Below are 15951 nucleotides of genomic sequence, written 5' to 3' on the forward strand. Positions count from 1 at the left end.
GTCAGCAGTTACTTTAAGGGATTTAAGGGAAACAAGGTGTTAAGACAGTCTACCAAAAAGTTTGAGCAATTATTAGAAGTGCTACACTTAATTATACAGAAGACTAAGAAGATCAAAAGAGTACCTTAAAACACCCAAACTGGTTAGAACCAACAAACAGTATATCTGTGCCCAGTCTGTTTTGGTAGAGTCACTGTACATTCTGTTGTGGAATAAAGAGCTAGTAAAATATTGAAAAGCAAATTAATGAATGAGAAGTTGCAAGGGTAGCTAAAGAGGCTGCAATAAGATGTTTACACGATGCAGGAAACTAGCAGCTGGGGTACAACTGTCTGAAAATGATTAAAGAAAGCCATAATTTCCCTTCTTTAATTCAACAGCTAAATTAATTTGCTATCTCTTGGTCTGACTATACCCTGCCCATTATCATAGTATCCGAGTGCCTCTTGCGTATTATTGTAGTCTATGCTTATTGACAAATCTGTCATGCTACTGAGATTCTTTGGGAAGAAAATACACTTATGCACATATTTTCAAATATTGTCTTTATTTTTTACTCTGCTTTGTTATGCAGGATCAGAAAACTTTTTTTGGTCCTTTCTTATTTCATTACTTGTGATAGTGAGCGCCTCAGGAGACTGCATCACTCCGAGTAATTTCATCAGTGTCAACATGGATGTGAGACGGTGGCCTTGACGCTGCATGTTAAAGATTTAAACAGACAACAATAAGGCATAGGTTGGAATCTTTAGATCAGATTTTGAAGCACCCAGATGTCAAATCTATACAACATTCCCCTCAATGTTTTTCAACTGTTCTTGAAGTTTTTACATTTCCAAAATACCTGCCTTGTTGAAAATCAAAGCAGCTGTGATAATTTCCAGCAGGCTGTAAGATTTACATGTTGGAATCTGTCTTTCTCTTCTCTTGCCCTGTAGATGGAATGTATAAAATACCAGAGTCTGACTGTCTTTGATGCATAATTGGGATCCTATGAAGTAAATACATAAAACAAACTTTAAGTCTTTATTTTAAATGCACAGAAATGCTGTATAAAGGTCACCCAAGTACAGTATTTTTGTTTGTGCAGAAATGTCATTCTAAACAACATACAACTGATGTTTCTAAACTTTTCAGGGAAGATAGAAAAATACTCAGAACTCATGCTGTCTGAGTGGTTCACAATGCAGTTTGCTGGTATTTTGTATCCATACCAGACACCGTATGAATATGCTTTTTATGTTGTCTGTTGTAGTTTTCCAATCTTTTAAATTTAAACCATAATATTCAACAAAATAAGATAAATATAGCTATTCAGTACATACATAGTAGTTCTCTGAAATTTTTGCACTTTAGGCTTTCAAATTGATAGTGAGGACATGTCAAATTAAAGGGTGATGCAGACCTAAATGAACAAATACAAACACATGACAAAAGATGGTCAAAGATCTACACTATGCTGGACCCTTATTACTGATACATTTCAAAGTGAAAAAGGCACTTTGAAGTCTATGTGAAACCAACTAGGAAAGCAAGAAAAGGAATGAGCATAAAAGGTTGCATGAAAATATTGTACGGTTTCTCCTACATGTAAGTAATCTTTGTCCAGTTGATAAAAATATTTTCCATCATGTTCCCCACATTGATCTTTCCTCTTATTAATGAAAATGGGTACTGTGCAAGAGTAAGGGGTCATGCATATTTATCTGTTTAGAGGGTTGGTGTATGGAATTTCTGTAACAATGTAGCTGAAGAGAGAGAAAAGTTTCAGCAGGACTTTGGCTTGGTTGAGAGCATTCTACGGGACATACCAAAGGAGCTTTTCAATGTCATCTTGGATCTTGATAGTTTCGAAGTGCCTGCTGTAGCGCTTAAAGGGCATGCCATCTAGGGTGACCAGACGTCCCGATAAAATCAGGACTGTGCTGATATTTAGTTGTTTGTCCCATGTCCTGACCGATGTACGGTCGGGATGCCATTTGTCCCAATATTTTGCTTTGGCAGCACTCCGGCTTTTTTTTTCTCCCTTCGGTAGCACTCCGCCAAGAAACCTAGAGCCGGCCCTGGTGGTGGTGGGGGGGGTGACCCTGTGGCTGCCCCCCCATGTGTCCCGATATTTTGTCCCTGTCATCTGGTCACCCTAATGCCATCAAGCCCAATGAGGAATTTGTCAAAGTTCCAGGCGATGTCATTCCTGCACACTGGAGACCAGATGATGTACTGTCGGTTGGTCATCAGCAACACTGGATCATTATGTGGGAAAGGCAGTGCCTCTTTCAGGAAAGTGAAGAGTGGGTGAGCATTTGTCCCATTCACATCACACTTCTCAAACATGGTGAAGTTGAGCTCATAACCATTGCCAGGGCGGACATGCTTTAAGGAAAGTAGGGTCTTCTCATTGGTAGTGTTCTACTGGTGGCCAAACTGGTTGCAGGGGAAGGCCAGCCTGGCCAGCCCGGGCCCATAGCACCTCTGCAGCTCGCTGAGCTGGGCGAAGTCCTGGGCCATAGTGCCTCAGAGCGACGCCACATTGCGCACCAGCAGTACATGGCGCAGGAGTGAGCCCAGCGCCAGTTGTTCCGCCGCGCCCAGTGGCCATGCCTGCAGCCCCGTCAGCTGCCCAGCCACCATAAGGTCATGCAGGGTATGGATGGGGAGCCGCGCCCGGGCAGGAGCCACACTGTAGTCTTAACAATTTGTAATCTTAACAACTTGTCTGCTTGTGGTGTTTTCCTGTAGACCACAAATTTTACCAAATGAACTTGTAAATCATATCTGGAGTGTGTAAGAGAAAGGGGCTTGGTACTACTACTCCTCTACTGATGAGAGGAAGCATGTGTCCAGTGGCTAAGGCACTGGCCTATGACTTGGGAGACCTGGATTCATTTCTTTCCCTGCCATAGGCTTCCTGTGTGACCATAGTCAAGTCACTTAATCCCTGTGCCTCAGTACCCCACCTTTAAATGGGGTGTTGTGTGAATAAATACACTAAAACAGTGGTTCTGAAACTGTGGTCCGTGGACCACCAGTGGTCTGCGAACTCCATTCAGGTGGTCCACGGATAGTTCCCTCTACGCAGGAGTGGCTCCACTAATTAGGTGCCTGGACCCTGGAGAAGATGAATATGTAAGGTGAGGTGGTGGCCTTAGGGGGCATTAGGGGTAAGTGGGAGGGGGCAGTGGGGCGAGAAGGCGGGGTGAGGGCAATGTGGGATGTGCAGGACTGCGTCAGCTAGAGAAAGAAGTGACTTTCCCCAGCCCCAGGGCTGTGGCTTCCAGGGAGAGACAGCCCTTTTTCTCAACCTCAGCTCAGGGGCTGCCACGGTGGGGTGGAGAGGAAGAGACCCCCTCTCCTTCCCATCCCCAGCTTGGGGGCTGCCGCGGCAGGGGAAAGAGGGCACATCTGTCACATTAGAAAGGTAAGAATACTGATATTAAAATATGAGTTGTGTGCTTTTATTTGTAGAACAAAAAATGTTTATTATTACATTTTTTTATATAGTGCTTTTATCCAAAGTGCTTTACAATAGTTAGCTAATGGTACAAACAACATTTGCAAAGTGTCCATTAAGTGGTCTGCCGAGACCCCAGCAATTTTCAAGTGGTACGCAAAAAAAAAAGTTTGAGAACCTCTGCACTAAAGATTTTGAGACACTCAGATACTGTGGTAATAGGGGCCATATCAGTACCTAAAATAGATTTTAAGCAGAACTAGGGGCTTAGCCTGAGAGAGGAGCAGCTGCTGTCAGGTTGTTTTTGGGACAGTTTTAATATGGGACATTGTCAATCCCTCACTGAAACATGTTCTGCCCTGTCTCTGCCCCACAAGTAATAAAATCCTTTAACCAACAGGAATGACAGAATATTTCAGCAATGTAGGTTCTGTTTAAAAATGTCCTTCATTGTGTAATATTCTGTCAAGTCTAAACTTTCATTTAACCCCAGCCACAAACTTTCAAATTTTTCCATTATGAATTTAAATCCATCTAAGTGTAAACATATATACTGCTGCTCTGTTAACCCAAGTGTGTCCAGCCAAACAATCGCAGCAAAGATGAGAAATTGCCTCTGGAATTGCTTCCATCCCATTCACCTACATGAAGTGAGAACTTCCATCCCTACTTAGAACCATTTAATTGTTAATATTATTGATTGGAAAGCGTCAAGTAACCAGCATACAATATTTCTCATCCAGGTTTATTGTGTCCCTCCCCCCTTGTTAATTGAGATGTAGCTTACTGTATCAGCCCATAATGTAGGCTATATCACATCCCAAGCAAACAAGCAGAAAGATGAGGAAAAAGGAACAATCCCAAGTGGCAGGAAGATATCTGAAGATTTTCCCAACATGAAAGTGTAAGCTTGTTCCAATTTCCATCCTAATTGATCATATTTACACCATGTATGGTTCATTATGCTTGTGAAGAGTCCTCTTCAAGTCAATGGCATGATATTGATGAAGTCTCAGATGACTGATCTGATAGAACCTTAGCTTTTGCCTTTCCTGACTTTTTGTGATTTTTAACTGTGCAACCTTAAGTTACATGAATGTGTTTTTTTTTTCATTTGATATGATCTCTGTTAAGTGATACTAGTACCTTGATGTGCCTTCTTTCAGCCATTGGAACCATATTACAGATGCACAATCTTTCATTTACACATAGAACAAAGAAGCCAGAATGAAAGAGACAATACTCTGTGAGCATTCTATTGAGAACAGTGATCTGTTGGTTTATTTCCAATTGGTTTAAGAAATACAGAGAAAGGCAGAAGAGAAGTAGAAATTCCTCTTATTCATTTTTGAAATTTAAGCTCTGGCAAGAATTCACAGAGTTTAAGACCGGAAGGGACCATTATATCATCTAATCTGATCTCTTGTGTATCATAGGCCATTACATTTCAACTAGTTACCCCAGGAATGAGCCCAATAACCTTTTGTTTGACTACACACTAAACTTGTGTTTGGATAAAGCATATCTTCCAGCAAGATATCCAGGATTGAGTTGATTGGGAATGTCTGTCTATAGGTACCTCTACACTTAAAGTGGTGTGTAGAGTACAGACACTGCACGCCCAGCTTTCATGGATATAAATAGCAGTGTAAATGCTAAGGCATGGCTTAGGCAAGTACAGTAAACTAAAATGCCCTACACTCCTAAAGTATAATCTCCACAAGGCACTCTACACACTCCAGCATGCCAGAGCTTTTCCCTGCCACTAGAGCCTTTCACTGCGGTGTGTAACTACACACCACAACGACAAGTGTGGACACAGCCTGCCTTTCACTGTGGCATATAGCTACATATGTAATGCACGTACTCTACACACTACCATAAGTATGGACTTAGCCTATGATCAGAAGTGGAATTGCCAGAAATCTCCTGAGAAATGTGCTCTGACAAGACTCTAGCCTGGTTCTGTAGAGAACAGGAGTAGCTAATTCAGATAAGCACGCAGTTCCTTAACTCTGATCCTCTAAAGATTTGCCTATTTCTAGTGTTAAACTGCTATTTTGCTCTTACCATCCATCTCCTGCCAATGTGATCTTGATTTTCCAGTGTTAATACAGAAAACAATTTATCCTTTCCCTCAAACTATTGAGGTGCTTTTTAATGCCAAGCAGATTGTGTTGTCTTATAGGATGGCCAGTTCTGGATGTCAAAGAACTTATTGAAATTGGTTGGATTGATTCAAACAGAGCTTTGATTTGTTAATTTCACGTAAGAAAGGGAGGAGAGATTGCTGCTCCCTCCCTGGCAGTATCCCCTCATAGCACCACTTCTGACTATCTAAAAAAAAAAAAAATTTATGTTACTGTTGCTTCAGATTTCTTTTCTTTTTTTTTTTAAACAACCCTCTGCTTGTTGTGTCTGGAGTTTCACTTTACCTCCTTCAAAATATTGCCATATTGAGACTCAGTTAATACAAAACGTAGCAGCTTGAATTCTTGCTGGTTCCAATCAGTCTCATCACATTATACCTGTTCAGAAATATCTCTTCACTAGCTTCCTGCAGAATTTCATATAGACTTCAGAATGCCTTTTTTCCCCTCTACTTACAAATGCCTCAGTAATCGGTGTCCAACACAGTGAAGCTCCCTGACCATCTTTTATCATCGGCCTGTAGTTGTTCACGTAAGTCTGCATCAGCCTTTTATTTGAAAAGTCCTCATTATCAGTTTGAAACAACTGGAACCAGCCATTAGCAACTTTACCCCCTGACTGTGGAATCATCCTGTGATCCTAATTCAACAAACTGATGCTGTTCCATCTTTTAAATGCAGATTAAAGAAACACGGGTATGCTGGGGATTTAATTAGTTTCTATACCATCAGGTACACTGACTCTCTGGTGAAGGATGTCCTTTATATTTGTACTTAAAACACCTCAGGTTTAATTAATGAATTAATAATTAGCATCATGACATACTGTCTATAATATAGACATGAGAAAATATAGTATGTTCTATGTCAGTAGTTTGGATATAATTCTTGGTTCTCAAAATGTATACATCCCCAGTAAACCAATGGTAGCTTTATGTGATTTGTGTGATAGAGGTGCGGGAAAAGGGAATTGATCATATAGGATTGTTATCCCTAAATAATAATATATAATCACTTGCCTGATGTTTACACTACATCCTAAAACATTTTTACAGCCAGAGAATAGATAAGTCACCTGTACCTAAGGATTAATAGTTTTCCCATTGCCAAGTCATGGTTTTAGGTAGAGCTACAAGTATAAGGAAATTCTCCGTTTCCACCAAACAGAAATTTCAGTCAGCTGTGACTGCCCCTTCTCAGGCTAGAATGTGCTAGCTGTAGATACCTACTCTGATCTCAAATAATAATTTGATTAACTTAAAGATACCTACAAGATGCGTGCTCTGATTTGGTCTTCTCCTTTCCTAGCTGCAGAAACCATTACACCCAGCTCATAGGTAAATATTATCGCTTCTGAAAATTGGGGGGGGGAAGATTTGCTCCTTACAGAGTAGCTTCATTTCCCCCATGCTAATTAACAGTCCCTTGTACATGTTCCAGCTTTCCCAGCAAGTGAGTACACAGTGACTAATGATAGTAGCAGCAGCAGCCTTCCCATCTTTGGATGATAGCCCAGTGGATGAATGGCAGCAAGCGAGCTTGGCATTCCATACGCATTAGAATTCAAAACTCTGCCAAATACAATGCTGCAGATGTAATTTTGTGTGTATATTTCAGGACTCAATTAGAAGACATTTAATAAGAGAACTCCTCTCCCCTTCACTCTTTGCCCTATATTTATTAAGCTCATTTATTTCTGAGTTCCCTCTCATTCACTTTCTGTTCAAGCCCTGGTCTATTTACTGTGGTATTCGAAAAACAAATCAGACTATTCGATGAATAGGTATTTTAGTTACTATGATATCATATGCCATGGTACTTAATGAGGAAGATTTTCCATGGCAACTGGAGATATCAATATAACCTTGGGTCGTGAATTCACCCTTGCCACCTGGTGTTGGCCTGGAAACCAGTGGGATGATTTATTTAATTGCTTCAAAGCTGAAGCAGGGAGTTGGGAATATGGAATTAAGAGTGAGGATGATTGAACCTCTCACTCCTGTCTGTCTTCATAGGACCAAGAAACCTAAATAACTATTGGTAGACCAGAATCAGCCCATCAGAGTGGGGAAGGTTGAGGGAGAGGAGATAAAGTGGTCCTTTAGATAAGATTTACCAGACAGCTTCCCCCGAGAATCTTCTATAGTTCCTTAACATAGCTTGTCCCATTAAGAAGAAATGAAGGTGTCTGATCTTCACTTTGATGTGTAAGAACACATCTGCCTATTAGACATTTGCTTATCAGCATATCTGAACTACTTCTGGTTTCATTCATTCACTGTACTTAATAGGCAGCAGGTTTAAAACAAACCAAAGGAAGTATTTCTTCATACAACACACAGTCAACCTGTGGAACTTTTTGCCAGAGGATGTTGTGAAGGCCAAGACTATAACAGAGTTCAAAAAAGAACTACATAAATTCATGGAGGATAGGTCCATCAATGGCTATTAGCCAGGATGGGCAGGGATAGTGTCCCTAGCCTCTGTTTGCCAGAAGCTGAATGCATCATTGATTATTACCTGTTTTGTTCATTCCCTCTGGGGCACCTGGCATTGGCCACTGTCGGAAGACGGGATACTGGGCTAGATGGACCTTTGGTCTGACCCAGTATGGCCATTCTTATGGTATGGGTATAATGACCTGTGAATTAACATTAATAATCACGAGGAAGAGGTCCAGTGAGGATTACTTATATTTATTTATTCATCATTCATATTTAAACAATACTTTCAAATGGTTCACAACCTCTTGGTGTACCCTATACTGGGCTATGTATAAATTAAACTTAAAAAAATCAAATCAAATCAAAACAAACACTGACCTTAAAATGTCATTAGGGTTGCAAAGTTAGGCACTCAAAAATTAGGAAATGCCAGAATTAAAGTTAACGGTGAGATTTTAATTCAGCTCTGTTGTGCGTATGCATTATGATTAAGGTTGTAAGAAGAAAAGGAGTACTTGCGGCTGTTACTCTGAAACCTGTGATTAAGGCTGTGAATCTGTCATGGAAGTCACGGATTCCATGACTTTCTGTGACTTCTGCAGTGGCCAGTACCAGCAGCAGCAGCAGTTTGGGTGTGTGGGAGGGGGCTCATGGCTGGGCCAGGGAGTTGGGGTGCAGGGAGGTGCTTATCTGGGGTGGGACTTCCTGGCTCCCACCAGCATGTCCCTGCAGCTCCTAGACCATGGGTGGGCAAACTTTTTGGCCTGAAGGCCACATCAGGGTTGCAAAACTTTATGGAGGGCCGGGTAGAGAAGGCTGTGCCCCCGAAACAGCCTGGCCCCTGCCCCCTATCTGCCCCCTCCCACTTTCTGCCCCCTGACTGCCCCCCCTCAGAACCCCTGACCCATCCAACCCCCCTGCTCCTTGTCCCCTGACCACACCGATCCCTATCTACCCCCCCCCGCCCTCCGACAGGCCCATGCCTGGGACTCCCATGCCTATCCAACCCCCCCTGTTTCCCATCCCCTTACTATGCCGCTCAGAGTGGCAGGACTGGCACCCGCACTGCCCAGCCAGAGCCAGCTGTGCTTCCTGTGTGGTGGCGTGGCTGCGGGGGAGAGGGGACAGCAAGGGAGGGGCTGGGGGGCTAGCCTCCCCAGCCGGGAGCTCAAGGGCCCGGCAGGATGGTCCCATGGGCCGGATGTGGCCCACGGGCCGTAGTTCGCCCACCTCTGTCCTAGATGGATGGGCCAGTGGGGGCTCCGCACGCTGCTGGCAGGTGCCACCCCCGCAGCTCCCATTGGCTGTGATTCCCGGCCAATGGGAGCTGTGGAGCCAGCGTTTGTGATGGGAGCAGCACGCCAAGCCCCTGTGGCAGCGCCTCCCCATAGGAGCTGCAGGAACATGCCAGTCAGAGCCGGGTAGGAAGCCTGCCAACCCCCCAGCACCAGGTAGGGTCCCAGGCTATGTGCTGCCACCCGCAGCCCCCTCTCTCCCCAGCACCAGCAGGGTCCCAGGCCATGGGCTGCCACCTGCCTCCCACCAGCACCAATAGGGGTCCTGAGCCACTCTCCCAGCACCTCCGGACTGCCCCCTCAGAGCACCCGTGGCCCCTCAGCCCAAGTTTTAGTTAGGGTATATAGTAAAAGTCATGGACAGGTCGCGGGCCGTGAATTTTTGTTTACTGCCCGTGACCTGTCCGTGACTTTTACTAAAAATACCCGTAACTAAAACATAACCTTAACTACGATAATCTAAAAATACATGATCTCATACTATTTTTCCCATAGAACCCCAGCCTCATTCAGTGCACAAGAACTATGGTGCTATGAATCAGGGCCGTGTAGTGAAGGAAGCTGTTGTGTGTAGGACCCTTTCCTCATCTGTTTTCGAAGTTGGACACTGTAGTGAATGAGACAGGGGACTGCTATGAATGGAAAAAGGCTTCTGCTGTGATTCAGGTAGCTGAGTACCACCCTGGAGATTTGAATGTTATCCCTGTCTCTGCCCAGTTCCTATGTGATGCTGAGTACGTTACTTAAACAGTTCACCGGTGGCCGCTGCATATACCTCATTTTCTGCATGAGACGCTGGAGGCCAGAGTTGTGGAAGTGCTGAGCACACAGAACGGCATATGAAGTCAGTTGGAGCTGTGCCTTGAACTCACTAAAAAACCAACAACATTTAGTACTCTGCAAAAAAAAATCAGGCTTGAGGTGTCTCAAGTTGGGCACTCTGAATTAGTGGACACATTTGAGAATTTTGGTCTTAATCTCTCTGTATCTCCGTTTCCTAGTTGTAAAATGGGGACAATAATATGCCCTCACCTCACAGGGATGTGAAGATGAATTCATTGTGGTCTGTACAGCACTGACGTACTGTGGTGAGAGCATGATAGAAATGACCAATGGGAAATTAATTTTATGTTCAGCACAGGGAGTGGGGTGTGGTAAATAAGGAGTGGGGCCACACACTGGATGCACAGGATAAAAAAGAAACACTGAATAACCATTTGCTGAATGAGGTAGAGGTACTGTGCAAAATATAGAATGTGACCATGAAATTAAAGAGGGTATTATAATGCATATGCAGAAGAGGATTAAATGAAAGTTGCACAGGCAACCTTAATTCTGGCATTTCCTAACTTTAGAGTGCTTGGTTCATAGCCATAATGTTCCTTTAACATAGATTATTTTAATACAATTTCCTAAATTTCTTAATGATGCTGAATATATAGAAATTTTATCACATAGAACTACACTGAACCCAACTTGTCATCAGTGGGGTTTGGACCTTTACATCCACAACACAGTCCTCTACCTCTTGAGCCAATGGACTGATGGGAAGCAGTAATAGACTATTATCCTCTTTGTGGAGCAGCCACTGCAGAGGGCTGAAAAATATGTTTTCCAGACAGGTTCACTATCTGCTGCTGGCAAAGGAAAGTAAAGACTCAGGAATTCTGTATTCTATGCTAAATTCTGGAGGGGAATGTGCTCTAGAGATTATAGACACTTCTGCCCTCAATCAATCAGTGTACTGACCAAAAAGTTTCATATTAATTTTAGGGAGATTTAGCGTAAAGAGAGGCTGATGAAGAGCTGTGGAGCACCATTTATACTGTGAGAGTGGGGAATGGACTTTCCCCCTCCCTGCCTCAACCTTTTTCCCTCTCAGGCACCTCTAACTCCACTCTTTCCTCACCCCTATGCATTTCAAACAGGTGGCTGCCTCCACCTCCATACCGCCAGAACGCTAGCTAGCGGGGGTGGGGGGTGTGCATTGAGAGCAAAGGGGATTATCCCTGATCTCAGGTTCTATACCTCACACCACAGTGACTCTCAGCTGCCAGGATGAGTAAATGCAGGGCAATCCTGCTCGACCCTGCATTCGTAGGATGCAGCCTGCTCAGTGCAGACAGAATCTTTTGCGAATTTAACTGCCAAACTCTAACTAACAAGCCTTGAATGAACATGTGCAAATTGAGATTTTTATGAGGCTTATCACTTGGCCAAAGGCACATTCCTAACACAAAGGTGACCCTTCTGCCAAATTTTAAGTCCCTGTTCCAAACTATGAATATGCTAGAGCTTCTCAATAAAACAGCTGTAATAATTTCTTTTTAACATGAGCAAAACAACAATTTTCCATTTAACCTCGTACTTGGAAATGGCTGAAGCATTTTAGCAGAAGCTTTATATATATATATATATATGTGTGTGTGTGTGTGTGTGTGTGTGTGTCTCCACATGAGACAGACACACACAGCATGGCAAATGGCAGCTCTAATGTTGAATGTTTGGCTGTTATAAGCAATTGAAAACAGAGTCTTATTATGGAAAGTGTTGGGCAACCTTAACTGTTGGCAGCGTAACCAGCCCCTTCTATGATGTTTGTTGTTTTTTTTTTACTGATACTCTCATCCTTTCTTTTCTACCTTTTTGTCATGTCAGTTTTAAATTAGATTTTAAGCTCTTCCGGGCAGAGACTTTGTGTTTGTCTTTCTCTTGCCTCACACTATGGGGCCCTGATCATGCCCAGGCTTTTATGCACCACTGAAGTATAAAGAAGAATAAATAATATTTCTAATACAACTCCTTCTTATGGATATTATCAAAGTAGCCCCCTTTTCCGTAGGTAATTACATTGGCTATGTACTGTACAGAAGTCACAATTCCTGTCCTGAAGAGCTTACACTCATAAAAGACGAGCAACAGGTGAAGAGGGAGAGAAGAATAAAATATATAATTAAAATATACAAAGTTGTCGGCTGATTTTTGTAATATCACCTATTGTGGTTTGTTTAGCCATTCTCAGCTGGTTAATTTCCTATTTAGAATAGAACCATGTAGTTCAAACTGGGAAAAATGCAAATGGATTTTCTTCCTCAGACTGCCGAGCTGGGATAAGCTGATTATACCCTGTGTAGGAGACACTTGCTCCGATAAATTCCAAAGTAGAGTTTTATACAATATACCTTATTTTATATCTCACAAGGACTGCAAAATGATATATTTTTTACAACAGCACTGGTTACCACATTGGTTAGCTTTCTGTATTCTGCAGATATGTAACTAGCAACGTCAGTAAGTAGCACAAACTTAAATGACTTTTAAGAGCCAGTTACTATGAGTATAGCCACCAAACGTAATCATTCTCTTTGGCAAGTCCTGTAGCAAAAAAGTTACAGCACTTGCGGGAATAACCAGCCATTTTGGAAAGCCACAGAATACTGAAACCTCAGCCAATTTTTTAGTATTTTGGTTGTTGTCTGGTTTCCACAGTACAGCCTTAAATATTTGAGCTCTTTGCCTCAGACCAACAATGGAATTAATGGTAATTGAAAACATCTTTCTGAATAAATAATGAAAACATAGTCTTCGCATTTACTTAAAAAGTTCGCTTGTGCACATTGCTAGTGCTGCTTGGAGACACTGGCTCTGGGAATGAGACCTCTGCTGTGATATAAAATACCAAAGAGGAAATGAATGGATATGATTCAAACTGTTGGAGTATTAGTATTACAAGTTGTCAGATATTAGCTGCTTTATACAGAACTATCTTGATTTGGTCCCAAGCAAGATAATCAAATTCTGGACTGAGTATATTTCAGTAGGGACATTGTGTAAATCAGTTAGCATTGGTTCAACACTGAGAATTTAAATCTAACAGCAAGAGGAAGCAATATAAAAGCAGTGCATCTCAAAGTAGAGAATTTTGTTAGTTAATCTGCATATTAAATAGCAATAAACTGTGGAAGCTTGTAATGTGTCGGAGAAAAGTGCCTTATGATTGTCTTACAGTACTAGTGCAAGTTGGTGGCTTGAGGGAAGTCAGATCTTTCAGTGAAAGTATAACCTTGGTTTATGATCAGAATTTGATATATCTCCTGGACATATCTCAAATATTTGGCAAGTATCATAGGAATATTGAATCCAAAAGGCATTACCATAGATCAGATCTGTATGCAAAGTATTGCCAGACTCCATTATGTTGAAAAAAAAGCACAGAAAATGCTATCTGGCATCTTCCTGTAAACACAAATAGTGCTAGAGATGCTAACAATGTTGACATTTTTATAACCATCATTAGTCTTGAAGGTCAACAATATATCTGCTCATTCAAGCATGCCAAAAAGGAATGGAATGGGACAGTTCTATTTTAAATTATGCACAATGTATTGTGAATGATGTCTCGTTTTGGTGCTAAGAATAGGATGTGTTTGGGTGCAGGATATAAAAATATCCCCAAAACTTTGAGTGTGGTTGTCAGATTGAAAAAATAATAAGTGGTGGTACTCTCCCAAATTCCACTTACAATTCAATCTCCACCTGTTCTGGACACCAAAAAATGCCATATACTGTAGATCATTCAAATATTCATGATATGTTTGTTTGCCTTTTTTATTTGGCATGCTTAAATCACCAAGGAATTGGTCACTCTGAAGACTGATTTAAATGGCCATGATTGTTAGCATGTCATAGAGATGAAGATGGACAGCTTATACCTCTGAGCTATTGTTCCACCAGTGTATCTGTTTGCATTAAGTCTGCATTTTGCAGGATATTTTCACAACCATTTTCAGTGGGAAATTTGCCTGTGTAAGGATTCAGGAAAGGACCTGAGCACATGCAGAGTATGTGCAGAATCCAGTTCATAGTAATGAAAGGGAATACATTTTACTTTTTGTTACTGTTGCAGTTAATTTTCTGGCTTAGCATGCTATTGACATAAAAGGACCAACACAGTGTCCATAAATAGCCCACGCTGCTACTTAAAAATATTGATAGGCACATTGTCCCTGTGATGAGTAGCAGAGCTATGGCAGTATAAACCTCTAACAAGTGTAAACGTAACGTTTTTGAAAATAACCATTTATTTTGATACTTTGTTCATATTTTTCCCTTTCAAATTAAACCAGAAATAGATTGTAGAATCCTTTTTAGATTAAAACCGACTCCGTGAATTGTGCCAGCCATGCATTTCAAACCTCTTTTCAGCCAAAGTATAATTAGAGATGTTTGGGCTTGCTAATGCTGCTTGGACATCTGTTTAGCTAAGCTTTTACTTAAAAGCCCTGATCTTTGTCTCCTTAATTACAAAGTAGTAGCAGAAATGTCCTGATATATTTTCTAAGCCTCTGAACAAAATACATTTTACTTTACATAATATCTGTTTGGTGCCATCCAACTATTCTGGGCAGGTTTCCTTTTCCTTCTACAACATTAAGCCAAAGCGATGTGCTGTTGTGTCTTTAATCCCCAGGAGGGGTCAGATGTAGATCTCAGTGGGTTTTTATGGTTCATTTTAAAAGATCTCTTTCCCCACCCCATTAAACACCGGTTCTGCTCTGTTTTGCTGTGTGTGTTGTATCGCTTACACTAACTGCTGTATCCCCTATATTTTGAGCTACAGCTCATGCTATGAGCACCCTGAAAACACCATTATCTCACCAAATTTCTGGAAAATGTAGTCAGCTGAATGAGATAATTTTCAGAAATGTTGTATTCTTGTTCAAATAGTCTCCCCTATAGGTGATTCACTGCACATCTGATCCAAGGCCTTTTGTAAAGAGACAAAGCAGACGTAAATAAGAAACGAACATAGAGGGGAAACTGAAAACCTATTTTGGTATGGGGTAGGTGGTATCTTGACTGATTGGTAAGAAAACTGAATTTTTTTGGTTTAAAAATTGTCTAACTTATTCAACAGCTACGTGCTTGATTTAGTTTCCAGTTGCTCAGGGCAGAGACTAGGGGAATAGTGGGGAGTGAAGGCCTGATGGCTTCTTTCCCTGAAGACAGGACTGGTATTATAATTACTTTTTGTAGATACAGCACCATAGGTGAGCATGGCACTTCAGAGGCAGTTAAAAAAAGGAAGATCACTGCCCCAAATGGCTCAGTATGTAATTTAAAAATAACACTACAAACAATTGCATTGAATAAAGAGTAGTGAAGTATGTACTGGAAGACAAGGTTACCGCAGTGAATGATCATATTTCTTCAGCACCTTTTAATGTTATCAGATTTGGTGACAATGTGCAGAGAAGGTGTGTGTGGGGGGGGTGGGGGGGTGGGGATGAAGTGTGTACCTCTGGGGTGCAGGGTCAGACAGGGATTACCAATGGAAATCTTGCAAAAACAGCTGTTTTTCTGAAATTTTCACCCTTTTGCTTTAGAAGGCCATGTCTAAATTTGGGTTCAGGCTGCAGTTGGTTTCAAAAAATGTTCTAAACCTCAGACTTTAAGTGTGGTCTCTGAATCTAGATCTAAATGTTGCCAGTATACCTTGGCTCGTGTCTAACTTTGGCAATGCTGGAGGCTAAGTCACTGCGTGTTCCTATGTGTATTTTGACAATGCAGGGGGCTGGCCACCAGTGTGCTCCTGTATTAATTTTGACAAA

General features: G+C 41.7%; 1 protein-coding gene and 1 pseudogene across 3 annotated transcripts in view; one reads left to right on the plus strand and one right to left on the minus strand.

Annotated features, from left to right (window-relative positions):
• The window catches only part of GPC6 (glypican 6), a 1115179-nt gene that overhangs the window by 395917 nt on the left and 703311 nt on the right, over positions 1 to 15951 (plus strand). The gene's annotated exons all lie outside the window — the stretch shown is intronic.
• LOC311514356 (glutathione peroxidase 1 pseudogene) lies at positions 1753 to 2631 on the minus strand (annotated as a pseudogene). Its single transcript has 2 exons — positions 2151 to 2631; positions 1753 to 1887 (listed from the first exon to the last, which is right to left on the minus strand). The product of its transcript is annotated as a glutathione peroxidase 1 pseudogene (transcript).

The sequence above is a fragment of the Lepidochelys olivacea genome (genome assembly GCF_965140295.1).
Source record: "Lepidochelys olivacea isolate rLepOli2 genome assembly, chromosome: 1".
NCBI lineage: Eukaryota > Metazoa > Chordata > Testudines > Cheloniidae > Lepidochelys > Lepidochelys olivacea.